Source organism: Falco rusticolus, chromosome 1 (genome assembly GCF_015220075.1).
Source record: "Falco rusticolus isolate bFalRus1 chromosome 1, bFalRus1.pri, whole genome shotgun sequence".
Taxonomy (NCBI): domain Eukaryota; kingdom Metazoa; phylum Chordata; class Aves; order Falconiformes; family Falconidae; genus Falco; species Falco rusticolus.
The window spans coordinates 42,078,371-42,091,604 of record NC_051187.1 but is presented as its reverse complement, the minus strand read 5'-3'; the positions used below and the strand labels follow the sequence as shown (position 1 = coordinate 42,091,604).

The window sequence follows — 13,234 nt, the reverse complement described above, 5'->3', positions numbered from 1 at the left end:
GATCACTGAGGCAACAGTCTGTGCCATGCGGGGTTCAACGTTAGTTTCAAGGTTATGAGGTTTACTGCTGGAGGCTAAATTTACTATAAAAACTTTCCAAAACCTAGCTAATGTAATGAAAAAGCAATCAAACGTTAAGAAAGAGCCATCGCATCAGAGACAACCCACCGTTATTAATCTAGCTAAAACGAAAGGCTAAGGTCTCTTGGCCTTAAAAAATAAAAATAATTCTTTTTTAGCTCTACAGCCTTTAACAGTTTTCACCAATCGATGAGTTTATAAAGAACATTTTCAAGCTAAACCAAAGCTCCTTTTACAATTAAATAAAATTTATGCACAATAAAAGCAGCTCAAGGTTCCAGTGACATCAGGTTTGCTGTTGTGGTTCCTGATGTCAGAGCACCCTTTGATGGGATTATTTCTCACATGCCTCATTCATTATTGCACCCGTACTGTAGATTTCATGTGCCAGTCAACAATAAAAAATACCCTTGGCGACCTCCATTACATCCTGCAGTTAATTTGCGTTCTCACAAAGTGCTTATATTTACTATGAGTGATAATCATACATATGCATGAGACCTTAAGTGAGGGAGAATGTGCTCAGGAGCTAATACAGCAGGAGGTTTGCCCAGAAGAGATGTCAAAATCAGTTCACTTTTGTTATATATGAGTAATTTAATTTCCTCTACAGTGTTATTAGGGCAAGAATGAAGTAACATTCTTTGGCATAATTGAAGCAAATCCCGGCAAGACATGAGGATAACAAAGCCTTCCCATCTCGTCATGTCAAATTCTTACCTACTATTCAGTGCATACAGATGCATTCTTTGTGTTGAATTAAATTGTTGAGTTGAGTTTATTATGTCCCATGACCTTCAGCATATTTACTGTTAGATCTTTAAACTTCTGCCTTTATTTTACTCCTTCACAACCAACCTCATTTCTGTGTCAGACCGGAAATAACAGTGAGAGGTACCAGTTACCTACGGGATACTGAGCTGCGCCAGGGAGCTCATTCCACATTTACCAAAGGATAGTCACGAGATGCTTTGAGCCACCTGGGTCCATCAATAACATTTCAGCTTGAAAAAATACTACTTGGTAAGTTAAAAAAAAAAAAAAAAAGACAACAAAACCAAATTCCGCTCACTCTGTTGTGCTCTCCATCAGTGCCAGAACTGCTGTGTCCACACTGTGCTCCACACATCCAAACCCAGGCCTAGCTCTAGCAAAACATAAGGCATGCTCTTACAGCACAGCCACAGCGTTCTGGGGAACTTGGTCAAGATGGGAAAAACGCTGCACTCTGCTTTTATTATCTGCATATATGTTGATGCAGCGATTCTGGGATTTTTAAGGCTAGAAGAAAATATAATCGTCTGATCTGACCTCCTGAATTACACGGGATCACCCACAGGTAATGGGTGCTGTCTGATGTTGGAGGAACCCAGCAAAGGCATAATCTGCCGTTTTACCCTGTTGTAGACCACTGTTGGTGAAACTGAAATGAGAACCCTTGAACTCTCTCTCTGCCAGATACGGGATAGAAAATTGCTTTCTGGCTGGTTTAGGCAAAGCTGCATCAAGCTAAGCTGTAGATGAAATTATTCTTATACTTATTGCAAGGGCTGCTATGACAACAGATGAATGCTGCAGGTAATTTAATTACATTTCTGTCAGCCCCTGTGCTTTTCAGGAGACAATGCAGAAGCCAACAGCATTTTCTTTTAATCTTGCAGGTGGCACAGAAAATGTCAAATTCTCCTCCAGAGGGCCTAACGAGAGCATTTCACTTGAGTCATGAAACATTATTTAAGTACCTTGAAGGATCACTCCTTTTTTTTCCTAGCATCTCCAGTTCCACACGTGTGTTCCCTCCGTTGTTTCAGGAATCGCGCTGCACAGCGGCCCTTTCTGTCCCTCTCGGTGCTTGCAGGCTGTACGGCACACCTATAGGCTCAATCCTGACACGCTGTCTGCACCCCCCTGCCCAGTGCCCTGGGAGAAGAGGAGATAAACACGTGAAAGTCAGAGTTGTTCACCCAGCAGGCGAGAGCACGGAGAGAGCTGCGGTGCCCCCCCCGGCACCAGTCTCTCTTGGCTCAAGGTTTGGAAATCAGCCCTCACTTGACTCTATTAATGGGAAACAGCGCTGGGGGATGGACGTGAGGAAAGTTCCTTTTTCCCTGTGATCATGAACTGTGCGGCAGGGAGAGGAAAACAACTGCTTTAAGGACAAAGTATTGACTGACAGAACAGAGAGAAGTTAATAGCTATTGACTCCCACTTGCTTTAAGTAGGTCACACAGCGCAAGAACATGTTGCACGTCCTTCTCCGAGGCGTGTGATAGGCAATGCCTGCCATGATGAGCACAAGTTTAAGTGGCGTTAGGTACGTGCCACTCCATCACACCGCAGGACAGGGTTTCATAGGCAAAAGTCCTAACTGCCGTACAGCTGGAGGAAAGCCTGCGCTGACGGACAGCACTGACTTCAGCGGGCACTGCGGGAGCTCAGCAGGACTTGAGAAGTGATTTGCGCCTTACCAAAGCTGGACTCAAGATTATTCAAATAATCCTGTAATTTACATTAATTAAAGCAGGAACATGGCAATTATCTACTGTTTATCTGAGGAAACTGTCTGAGGAGCAATCCTGCCATACCAGGGTATAAACTCCGTTGCCATGTAATTAAGTCATCGTTACACAAGCACCGAACAAATGCGCAACAAGATTTAGATAATACATTAAGGCAATAAGAAATGCCCAGGCATTTAGCTGGCATCGAGGAAATTAGCCACAGCAAATTAGATATCAATGAACACATTTACTACCATGTCAGTTATTATTCTGAGTATAAATTGAAACTTAATCAATTATTTCTCCAGAGCTCTAAGGTAAACTCATATTAGGAATTAAAAAAAATACTGTTGTTTTACAAAGTTATGTCTGCTATATGTTTTAATGACACTGATGAAGCAGATACAACATCGCTGCCTTGTCCCCAGTACCTCCCTAGACTGAAGAGAGAAAGGGGGAATAACAGCAAGACACAGGTTAAGGTCCACAGTGAAGGTAGTTAGCAAAGCACTGGTGGGAATTCCTGGGAGACCTGGATGCTTTTTACATCTGCTGAATAGCTTTGTGCCTCGATTTCTCCTTTGGTATATGGAGGTTATGATACTTCCATTGTAAGGAGCTTTGAAATGTCAGTGATTAAAAGCCCTACAAAATGCAAGTTAGTACTCGTGCTCACCCATCAGGTCTGGTGCAGTTCTGTGCAGGCAGCGAGGGGGCTTTGTAACACAGAGCTCGGACCAGCTGCAAAAGCAACACCTCCAGGTATTCTGCCTGAAAAAAAGAAACAATTTCTGATCACTAGATCAAGATCAAACCACAGAAAATGTTTAAATACATGAACACCTAGAACATTCAGTCAGCGTGGGAGACACTGTTAGTTCATAAATTCAAATTCATGCTGTATTCTTCTCAAAGGAGTAACAAAATAAGAGGGGGATCTGATGAACAGACAAACAAAGGTCGAATGTAATTTGTGACTTCAATAAAAGACACACATCTGAACTAATATCTGACAAAATTCATAAGGTGAGAAGAAAAGCATGATGAACAAAGAGTTATTGCACCTTTTTACATACAATATCCCCAGAGGGTGGTGGAGCCCTCAGTTTAGGAGACAAAGGAACTATGCTGTTTTCTAAAAGGCAGCATTAACAAAGGATAAATTAACGTGTATGCAAATATATAGACAAATGTATATATATACCTTCTAGGTATATATAGAAGAGAAAACAGGTATGTGATAAAGCTGTGACAATACCGCCAGTTTTGGATGGAAGCACTGCGAGTTATGCAGGCTGTTCCAAGTGAATTCCAACACCACTTGCATTCCACCACATCGTCTCTCTATTCAGAATACTTCAGAAGGAAATCAGGGCCCAATGGCACTACCTTTCATATCTTTCCACCAACACAGCCAAGTTCCCTTCGCAAGACAAGTCAAAATGCACAGACCTAAAAAAAAATAAAAAATAAAAATCATGCATATGAGGAACCACTAAAATGGACCTAAAATTGCTTCATTTTATGTTTGCAACTTGAGACTTTAACAACCTCGGACTTTTAGAAGCTGAGGCCAGTTCTCTACATCTCACTGGAAGGCTTGGCTTTGTTCTCAGTGGCATTCAATTCCTGGTCTGATCCTCTGCTGAAATAAAATGGGTTCTCTCTCCTGGCAGCAGATCTATGATTGGCATGAGCTCTTCCCATTGTTAGAGATAACAAGGCTGATGACTCTACTTCTAACTTCATCTTTAAATCTCCATTCTCTACCAGCTACCCTGCCTGGTTCAGCCCTCAAGCTACCAGCTCTCTCTCCATGTGGAACTACAAAATTCTGCCACTGGCAGCCACGTACAGGCTGAAAGTCCTGGTTGATCAGCCGTGACTACATCAGGGTCTGACCAACGTCTCGTGATGTCTCCCCCACCTCAAGAGGCAGCAGCAGTGGGTAGGAGAAAGCCATGGACCACATATAGCAGCAAAAGCAACTCAGGGATTGCTGTTCCAGGCTGTGGGAAGTCTCACCTGTCTTGGATGCACATGCTTGTGCCTTGCTGTATCTCTCTATCTTGCCACAAAAGCTTCCGATCTCTGACGCCTCTCCCTCTCAGAGCTTCCCCGGCATCTTCAGAATTATTTAAGATCCCCACAGCAGTGGATGTGGTATAATGGGACTTGTAAATTATTTTAGAAAGACTACAAGAGCCTTCAAATTAACAGGTCATCCAATTATCTTTCAAGGATGCTCTCAAAGCTGCCCAGAGGCTTTTCTCTGTACCTTCCTCTCAGCACACTTAAGGAAAAATTTCCTGGAAATTCTAGTAGTGGCTCCTATTGTCCAGTGTCTCCCTCCCTTGGCAACGGGATGTACATCAGTATAGGTAAATCAGCTTCTGTGCGCGTTGTAGTCCTTTAAAATTGCACACAAGCATCTAAAGAACTAGATTTTTCCATGTGCATTTTCCCCCAAACGCAATATGCTCCATTGCCATATGAATGACTCTAGCAGCCCTACGAGATCAGGACCGATTTTCAGACAAATTTCTCAAAATGACAAACAATTGCCTCTTAATGTCCTACCAGCACCTGCCTCCCTGCGAGCTCTGCGGAGGCACAGCCTCTCTCTCTGCCACCCCTCCCGACTGTCAGCTCTTACATGATATTCAGAGAGCTTTTGTTCATCCTTTGGAGCTAGTTGTCTGGCATCCTGCAACCACCAATTTCTTTTAGGATCTGTCTTTTTCTCTGATGAAGAGGAAACATTTTGATACGTGCATCCAGGTTCGCTGTTTGGACAGTTTAATGAAAACATCAATAAGGCACAGCCCGGAGGAGAGGGAGGTGCACAGTCTTAGGCTCTGTTATTAGCATTTTGAACACCACCACAAGCTTTTGTACTTGTGCAATTAATACAGCAATAAATACCACAATGAGATGTAGAAACCTCATTGAGGTTGGGAAGTGTAAACAAAACACTGCCTTCCACTTAAAATAATTGTCAGAAGCATTTAAGGACCTTCACGGAGAGGAGTATTTGAAGCTCCTGCTGCAGACACAAAAGATCATCCCCAATCATGATCGAGAAGCCTTCGACTATCTTAAAAAGAAGTCACCCAAGGGAGTCAGAACAAACAGTAGCCCAATCATCCTTCCAGGTCCGTATGCTACCAGCCCACCTAGATGTAAATACTAGGTTTAGAGAAGAGCAAGCATGGAGTTTACTCCTATTGCTTTAGCCAGCATGCACGATATAGAGCATCAGTAGGCTTTATTCTGGCTGCTTAAAGGCAGGCAATACTTAACCTGCTGGTACACAATTAACTCATCAAGAATTCCTGAGCACACCTGAATGATGAGTTGAGTTTATACAAGAAAAATATTTCTCCTTGTATTTTTGACTTCGCATTACAAACCCTAGCACTGGATTTATTGTACTGTAAGGCCACAGCTGGAGATAAGAGTTGACAGAAACATGGGAATGCCCTGTATGACCAGAGACAGGGCCTGGCTCTGCAGGATCTCCCTGCCATGGGGATGGATTCCTTGCACCCATTTCAAACCTTTGCCCTCAGACACAATTCTTCACCCACCCATTTAAAGCACCTCACAAAGTTGAGTTTCCCCAAGGAAAGCACAGACAGCAAGAGTCTGCTCCCCCAATTTGCTTGTACAAGCTAGTTACTAGCAACTTTGCTAATAACGCATTGCTCATGCAAATTAATTCAGCTTAGAGAAACAAGTCTTGATGATTATAAAATGCTGCAATCACAGTATTGCTTCCGGCCAGCTGAGAGTAAATTCATCAAGCATTTGATATTTAAAGCTGCTGTAGTGATAAATGCCTGCCTTCATTTATGACTGTACACCAAGACAGAGAGAAAATGGAATACAGAAAAATTACTGCATGACAGGAATCCCAACAGAAACCACCCGAGACAAAGGGACAAAGGCAGCGATAGGAAATCTCCCTCACAATCAGCTGAAGGCAGCTGATATGCAGCAAGTCATCCTCCTTTAACAAGGATCTATTAGAACAAAAGCAACAACAAATACCGGTTTTACTCAGAGTGGTGTTCTTGTTGGCTGTATCTGATAAAAGCCTTGTTATGCCAAGGTCAAGGACAGCTGTGCAGCAGTAGGTGTCTCTTCTGCCCGGCAGTACACTTGCAGCCAACTGTTGTGATTATGGATGCCTCCTCTACGTGTGCAGAGCACATAAAGGGGAGGACAAACTCCTCTGAGGTTTTGTTAACAACCCTGCTGCTGCTTACCTTTGCTCTGTATATGACATTACAGTACAAACAAAAGGAAAATAAATTCAACAACAAATGGCCATGATTACACTGCACTAATCGCTTTCATGCTTTTACGTGAAGTCAACGTTTTGGGCAATGCTGTCCAATACAGAGGAAATAATTAATTCCATTAGTATTCAGAGTAATGGCATTAGTCACAATGAACTCTTCTACTAATGAATATGGGGAGAGTAGCACAAGTCAGGGAGAGTCAGTTATAACTTTTCATTCAACTGGAGCTCTGCCCAGCCACCTCACAGCAAACAGCTCATGGGTCCTGAGAGCATGGCAAGTTCCTGGCTCACCCGGGAGCATTTGATGTGGGGTGGGGGCTGTGGATTTCAAGCACCCTAAGAAGATGGTCAGAGCAAGGATATTGGGCAGACTGGAGCAGCTTTTTTCCCCCCAGTTGCTCTGAGGACTCTGTCCTCAGAGCAGCCACGGGGTGTCTTACCAGCGCTGACAGCAGCAGCACGACCTGTGGCCGCTTTGCTCCATGAGAGTCCTTCTAACAGACAAGACAGTAAACATGTCCTTCTGCAACGTGTGGACATACAGCACCCCGTAACAGATCCCCTGTGTAATGCTTTATAAATACCATCTGCACTACCTTTGGACGGAAAGGAAAATGCTAGTCTAGGCTTGGCTGGCATGTCAGAAAGACCTGATCCCAGATGGAGGAAAAAAGATGATCTAGGGACAAGAAGAAGCAGAAAATCCTTGGACATAAACCTCTTGGCAGCCCATGTTTGGCAGACCTCTATTGTCATTTATCTTAGGAGAGCATCTTAGAAAAAGCAGCTGAATTCCCATCTAGCTCTCTATAAAGAAATTATAAAGTAGCTATCTATTTTTTTATTAAAATTAAATAATTGAATCTGTCCAGATTCATGTACTTTTCCCCCATGAGATATCCAGAAGAATTAAGTTTCAATTGACTTTCCAGACCTTGGTTATCATAGGAAGCTTTTCAAAAATTGGGACATTTGGCAATTTGAAATTCAAATAGGTTTCAGTCAATATGTTTACTATTGCTAGACAGACATCTTTGTCCCCTGGGTGTTTAATGCCTCAATAAGTAATTGGTCCTTTCATCTTTTATATGCACCGAGTGAAGAGTTTACGGCTCATACAGTGAATTGTCAATACAAAGGATCTTTGCACCAGTCTTAAACAGCCCAGCTTCCAGCTCCATTAAAACCATTAAAAATCCCCCCTCCCTCCACACACCCACAACCAGCCTCTGAAGATTCTTTTCCCCTCTGATTTTTAACAGCATCCTTAAAAGGTACCTCTGCTTTGCTCACCAAGCCTAGATACAGACAAAGACAGGGAGGTGAACACAAGGAATAAGAACGTGCCCCCCACAAACTGTCAATCCCAAAACTCCAGGGATTGACAAGAAAACTTATTATGTCTTTATCCATTAGGTTTGAAATTCAAAGCATTCAATGCACCTATATCCAGAGATTCAGATCTTCGGAGACAGGAGTGCAACAACATCGGTTCTGCATGAGTATTTTTCAAATGAAGATACCTTCTGAAGCCACAGATATACGGGCAGTGCTGTCTGTTAAGCTGAACTGAAATCACATTTTCTGTTTTACATGAAACTGCCACTTTTCCATCTTCTTCTGCTCTAGGATTTTAAAATAAATATATTTGCCACAAGTTAAAATACTTCAGACTTATTTTCAGACAACTGAAACATTGGGTTTCAATCAAGAAAAAAACTGTCATTGAAATTGGACAACTCTTGTACACTGTGCACTTTAGTTACACATATTGTGTAAGTGCAAGTATTAAAGACAATGTTTTTTTTTTCCAAAGAAAAAATATCGTAGTGTTACTCTCCAAGAAGCTCAGAATTGAAAGTTATCACCCTGCTTCTTCAAAACAGGCATTTTTGTAATGTGCTTTGCTTTCAATGAGCCAGAATTTTGCCAGAGGAACTGTTTCTCTTGGCCAGTTTTTGATCAGCTCTAGTGATGCACTAGGGCAGGCAGGACACCAAAAGAAGCTGGTTTGGTTTATTGAGCTATGACTTGGTATCATCACGCTGGCAGCACACATCTGAAGCTGTTAGGGCTTGCACCAAGTTTCTGTCAGTTTATGCAAGTTGCAGGACAGATGCTACCTGCAGTGCCAGCAGAGATGCACTCATTCCTTTGCAAGAAAAACTGAGCTCACAAAAATCCCTGTTCCAAACAAGACTCTAGGAAGCACAGCTAAGCTTCTATATTTTCCTGTTTAATATGGCACCGTATGCCAGTTTAGGATGTGGAGGAAGCCCAAGAGCAAAACTTGTATCTGGGTTTTGGGCCATGAAGTGTTACGGTTAGGCAGAGTTTGATTTAACGTTTGGTAATGATGGGAACAATTTCTCTTTTCTTGTTTGGTTTTGTTTTTCTTTCAGCCATCACAAAATATTTTTTTTTCAGGCTAAGTTTCTGATTCAGTTAGTTCTAGAAAGGTTTGGAAAGTCCAGTTTCTTGAGGCCTCCAACCTGAAGGGCTGCAATGCGATTCTGATCTGCCGATGCGGCTTCTGAACCACAGAGATTTTTCCTGGACTGAGTGCGCAAGGAAATGTCAAGCCTGTTCACAACAGATCTACGCCATTACTCTTACCCTAGCACCATGAGAGATGAAGCGAGGGCACAGGGAATCTGCAGCACTGAATGAGCACCTTTTTCCTCAGTGTTATTTATCACTCACCCTGCGGTGTGCAGGGTGGAGTGGACTGCAATACTGGCCAGTCACTAACTGCTCTTTATACAATTAACATAAGTATTCATTAGACTTGCATCGCAACATTTTATATTTACTAGGTGCACTGTGTGACACAGAGCATTTTGTCAGTATCTGGGGGTGACTCCAGAGGCTGGACATTTATGCCGAGGCGTACAGGCAGAGAAGAAAGCAGTGTGTAATCAAGGACAAATGCAGGTGAACTGAATTTATCCACCTGCAATATGGGCAACATAGAGCTTTTCCTTTCTATATGTGTCAGCGTTGACATTACGCAGTCTTCTTATTTCCCGCTATGCTATAGGAGCAAAGAAAGTCTTCACAGACTCAGATCAGAATCCTTCACACTGCTGCTGATTGTTCATTTTTATTGCATATGTCTTTATTGAAATTAATTAAACTTGGCTCACAAACTTTGCATATGCAATAATGTGTAGCAGTTAATAGCCCATTTCTCATTACTTTTCACTCAAAGGATGCCTTAATGCTCTAGAAAACATATTGCATATGTTTAGGGTTTTTTACCCAACAGTAAAACAGCCATCTCTCATGATGCCTTGTAGCAAACCCTCAGCAGTGCAAAGAAATCCCCACTCCCCTCAGACTAGACTGCACAGATACCAAACGTGAATGAGATGGCCCTCAACTGGGGATTAGCAGAGAGGCTATCCTGATTTATATCGGTCCGGCAAACCGCTTGCAAAAACGGATTTGTGTTCTGTGAGTGGAGAAACAACTCAGCCTTACTCTTCCTTATCCGAATGGCAGCACACCCTCTTGGCAATGAACGATCAGATGCGTCTATAAGTAGCAACTGCCTTATCCCCTAGTCTGTAAAGTCAGTCAAAATCCCAGCCCAAGCTGATCAGGATGAAAAAGCCCTCTCTCCAGCCAGTCATGTTTTCAGCCCACATTCACGCAGCCCTGAGAAGAACAATTAGAACACAAGAAAACTCCCAAAGAAACAGTCTTTTTATCAGCTAAAATATTAAGATGTTTAGAAACTTTGCTAAATATTTTGTTTTTCCATGGGAAAATCCATATTTACACTGTGGCACGTGGCTTCCCCTGGGATCTTTCTGCCAACCTTCACATTTCTGGGAGTGGGGGGCTTAGACCCCAGATACACACTGTTAAGTTTTGACCTGGGTAATGACAGGATGGGCATAGCCACCTCCATCCTCCCCAGGCTGAGCAAGCATCTGCCACAGTGGTTTTTTTTTCACCACAACATATACCACAAAGGTTCAGAGGGAAACAGTGCCTTTTCTCTCCTGTAACACTGGGGGTAAAGGAGAATTTGCTGGGGGATACTTGACATCAGCTCTTACAATTTCGTTGTTCAGCAGGGGAGGCACGATGCTGGAAGTCAGTGGTATGCCGTAGTTTGGGAAAGTTCTGCCCCTGGCTGGGAGGGCTGAGCCCCTCCCTTTATACTGTTGTGCCTGTGTTCAATGGCCAGCCTGCTCCCAGTGCCGGCTCTGCTTTCTGGGCAGGCACTTGTTGGCATGGTACCCACATGCTCGCAGCCAACACTCACAGCAGCCGATGCGCAACAAGGTTTTCACACAACAGAGGCTTCTAACAGCAAATTAACACCGACCTGCACAAAGGGCATCACGTGCAAATACAAGCTACAAACAACAGGCAAAGGAAGAATCTTACACCTCCCTGTGGCAGGTGCTGAGGATGAATCCCATATGTAAAGAAAGAAGAAAAACTACCACGATATTGCTCTGAGAGCCAAGACCATGTAGCACAGAGCCAGCCCAAGGTTTTGGCAGCCTTTGAGGATCCTGGACAGTTCATTACTGTCAGGACTGAACTAGGTGATTCACACAAAGGGCAGCAGCGAACTCAAGCCCTCACCGAGCACACACTAGAGGCGTTACCTTACCCACGTGTCGTCTCTACGATCTCATACATCGCAAAGGTCAATCATTTCTGCTCTGCAGGGTGGAGATACAGCTACTTGTCTCGCAAGATTAAACAGAACAAGAAAGGGTAAACTCAGCTGAAGGTGAGCTGCTGCCTCAAGGCCTGCAAGGAAAACATGTGGAGAAGACGCTGGGGTTAACCCCAGCCGTCACAAAGAGCTCATTCTCCTCAGACTTTTGAGACTGTCCTGGTAACATCTGCTGTTACTGCAATTCAGCACCAACTTTCCGTGGCTCAGCATGAGAAAAATCTTCTCCTAGGATAAGAAGAGGAAAAAGTAATTAATAGATAAGGGTCTTCCCAGTGGAGGCTGATTTGCTTTCTGATCCACAAAGCATCGCAGATTAAAAACTGAAACTAAACAATTCATAGACAACTGAAACTGCTGGAGAAGTGGGAGCTTTTTTCCTTCACAAATAAGGGAGAGCGTTACCCTGATGGGCAATCAGGACTGCAAAATTCCCCAGTCCAGCATGCCTGCTTATCACTCCCTTTGCTTCATTAAAAGGAGGGCAAAATGAAATTTCCTGCACTGATTAGAAATGTGGCAAAGGCAATGGCTGTCATTTGCATTCAATCAGATGTTTGTTCCCCCTGATAGAATAGCATCAAGATTATTTGAAAAGCAGAAAACAAGTGCTATGCCATTTCACTAATTAAACCCACCCTTCTGCTCTAAAATTGATGAATAATGACTGAACTTGACTCATAATCCCTTTGTCTTCTATTATTTACTCTTTTTTAACAGTGATTTATGGCAAGGTAGAGCTTTCATTATTCTTGTTAATTACCTCTGTTCTCTACTGCAGCTTGTAAAATGTAATTGCCTGAAAGATAAATCTAGTCTTGCCACCTATGTTCACACATCATTAATATTATTCTGGCCATTCTTATAAAATCTTTATAAAACATAATTATACACGTGCCGTTAAGTGCTATGATGTGTTGAGGATGCACTAAGCTTTTTCTGAGGACTCAGCTAGTCTGTGTATTAAACCTTCCTGTTTGCGTTAAGGTGTTTGTGTTCCCCTAAGGAAAGAAACCAAACATTAATTGGTCAGTGAAATTGTAGATCCCAGTAAGATGCCTGTGAGTGTGCAAGTCCTGCTAAGTGGCTGCTAACGCCTCTGCGATAGGGGAGCCCAGGCACTTTAATGAACTCTCCTGCACTCCCCGCCCCTGGAAACAATAATTTCGCTGAACCGAACTATGATCACTAGGCAAGAGGGTAGCAAACAAATGCAGCAGCTACTCGCTCGAGTGATTATCAAGTTTCTTTCTGCATGTAGATAATCCCCAAACAAATTATTTTCATCCTCTCTGCCCCTGATACTTCAAATCAGAAGAACGGCGTATCACAGAGAACAGACATCTTCCAGCAGCTGCTTTTTTCCCATTGTAATTTTTTAGTATTACTTATGATTATATGTAAGGAAAAATCTATTAGGAGAGGAAATGCATTATCCACGGCTTATTGTTGACATGATATTAGCTTGGCATTTGTCAGGTTTCTGGTAATGAACAAGTTTATACGCAGCACTTCATCTCTCCAACAAAACACTTGGCTATATGAGCAGCAGTAATACCCTAGCTGAGCCTAGTGAGAGAGAAACATGTTTATTATTTCTAAAAAAAACCAATCATCTCATTCCCCCCTGATTCATCTGCT

The 13,234-nt window shown here is 42.8% G+C and overlaps 1 long non-coding RNA gene across 12 annotated transcripts in view; it reads right to left on the bottom strand.

Annotated features, from left to right (window-relative positions):
• LOC119142916 overlaps window positions 1–13,234 on the bottom strand; it is a 42,226-nt gene that overhangs the window by 11,246 nt on the left and 17,746 nt on the right. For 7 of the 12 annotated variants that reach the window (XR_005102514.1, XR_005102502.1, XR_005102500.1 and 4 more), the window contains 6 exons: window positions 10,375–11,821; window positions 8,335–8,516; window positions 5,239–5,368; window positions 3,972–4,034; window positions 3,259–3,353; window positions 1,824–2,001 (listed from right to left, as the gene is read on the bottom strand). This is a non-coding gene — a long non-coding RNA (uncharacterized LOC119142916). Of the gene's footprint in view, window positions 1–1,823; window positions 2,002–3,258; window positions 3,354–3,840; window positions 4,035–5,238; window positions 5,369–8,334; window positions 8,517–10,374; window positions 11,822–13,234 lie in introns of all 12 variants that reach the window. The other 5 variants (XR_005102504.1, XR_005102512.1, XR_005102507.1 and 2 more) reach the window with 5 other exon arrangements.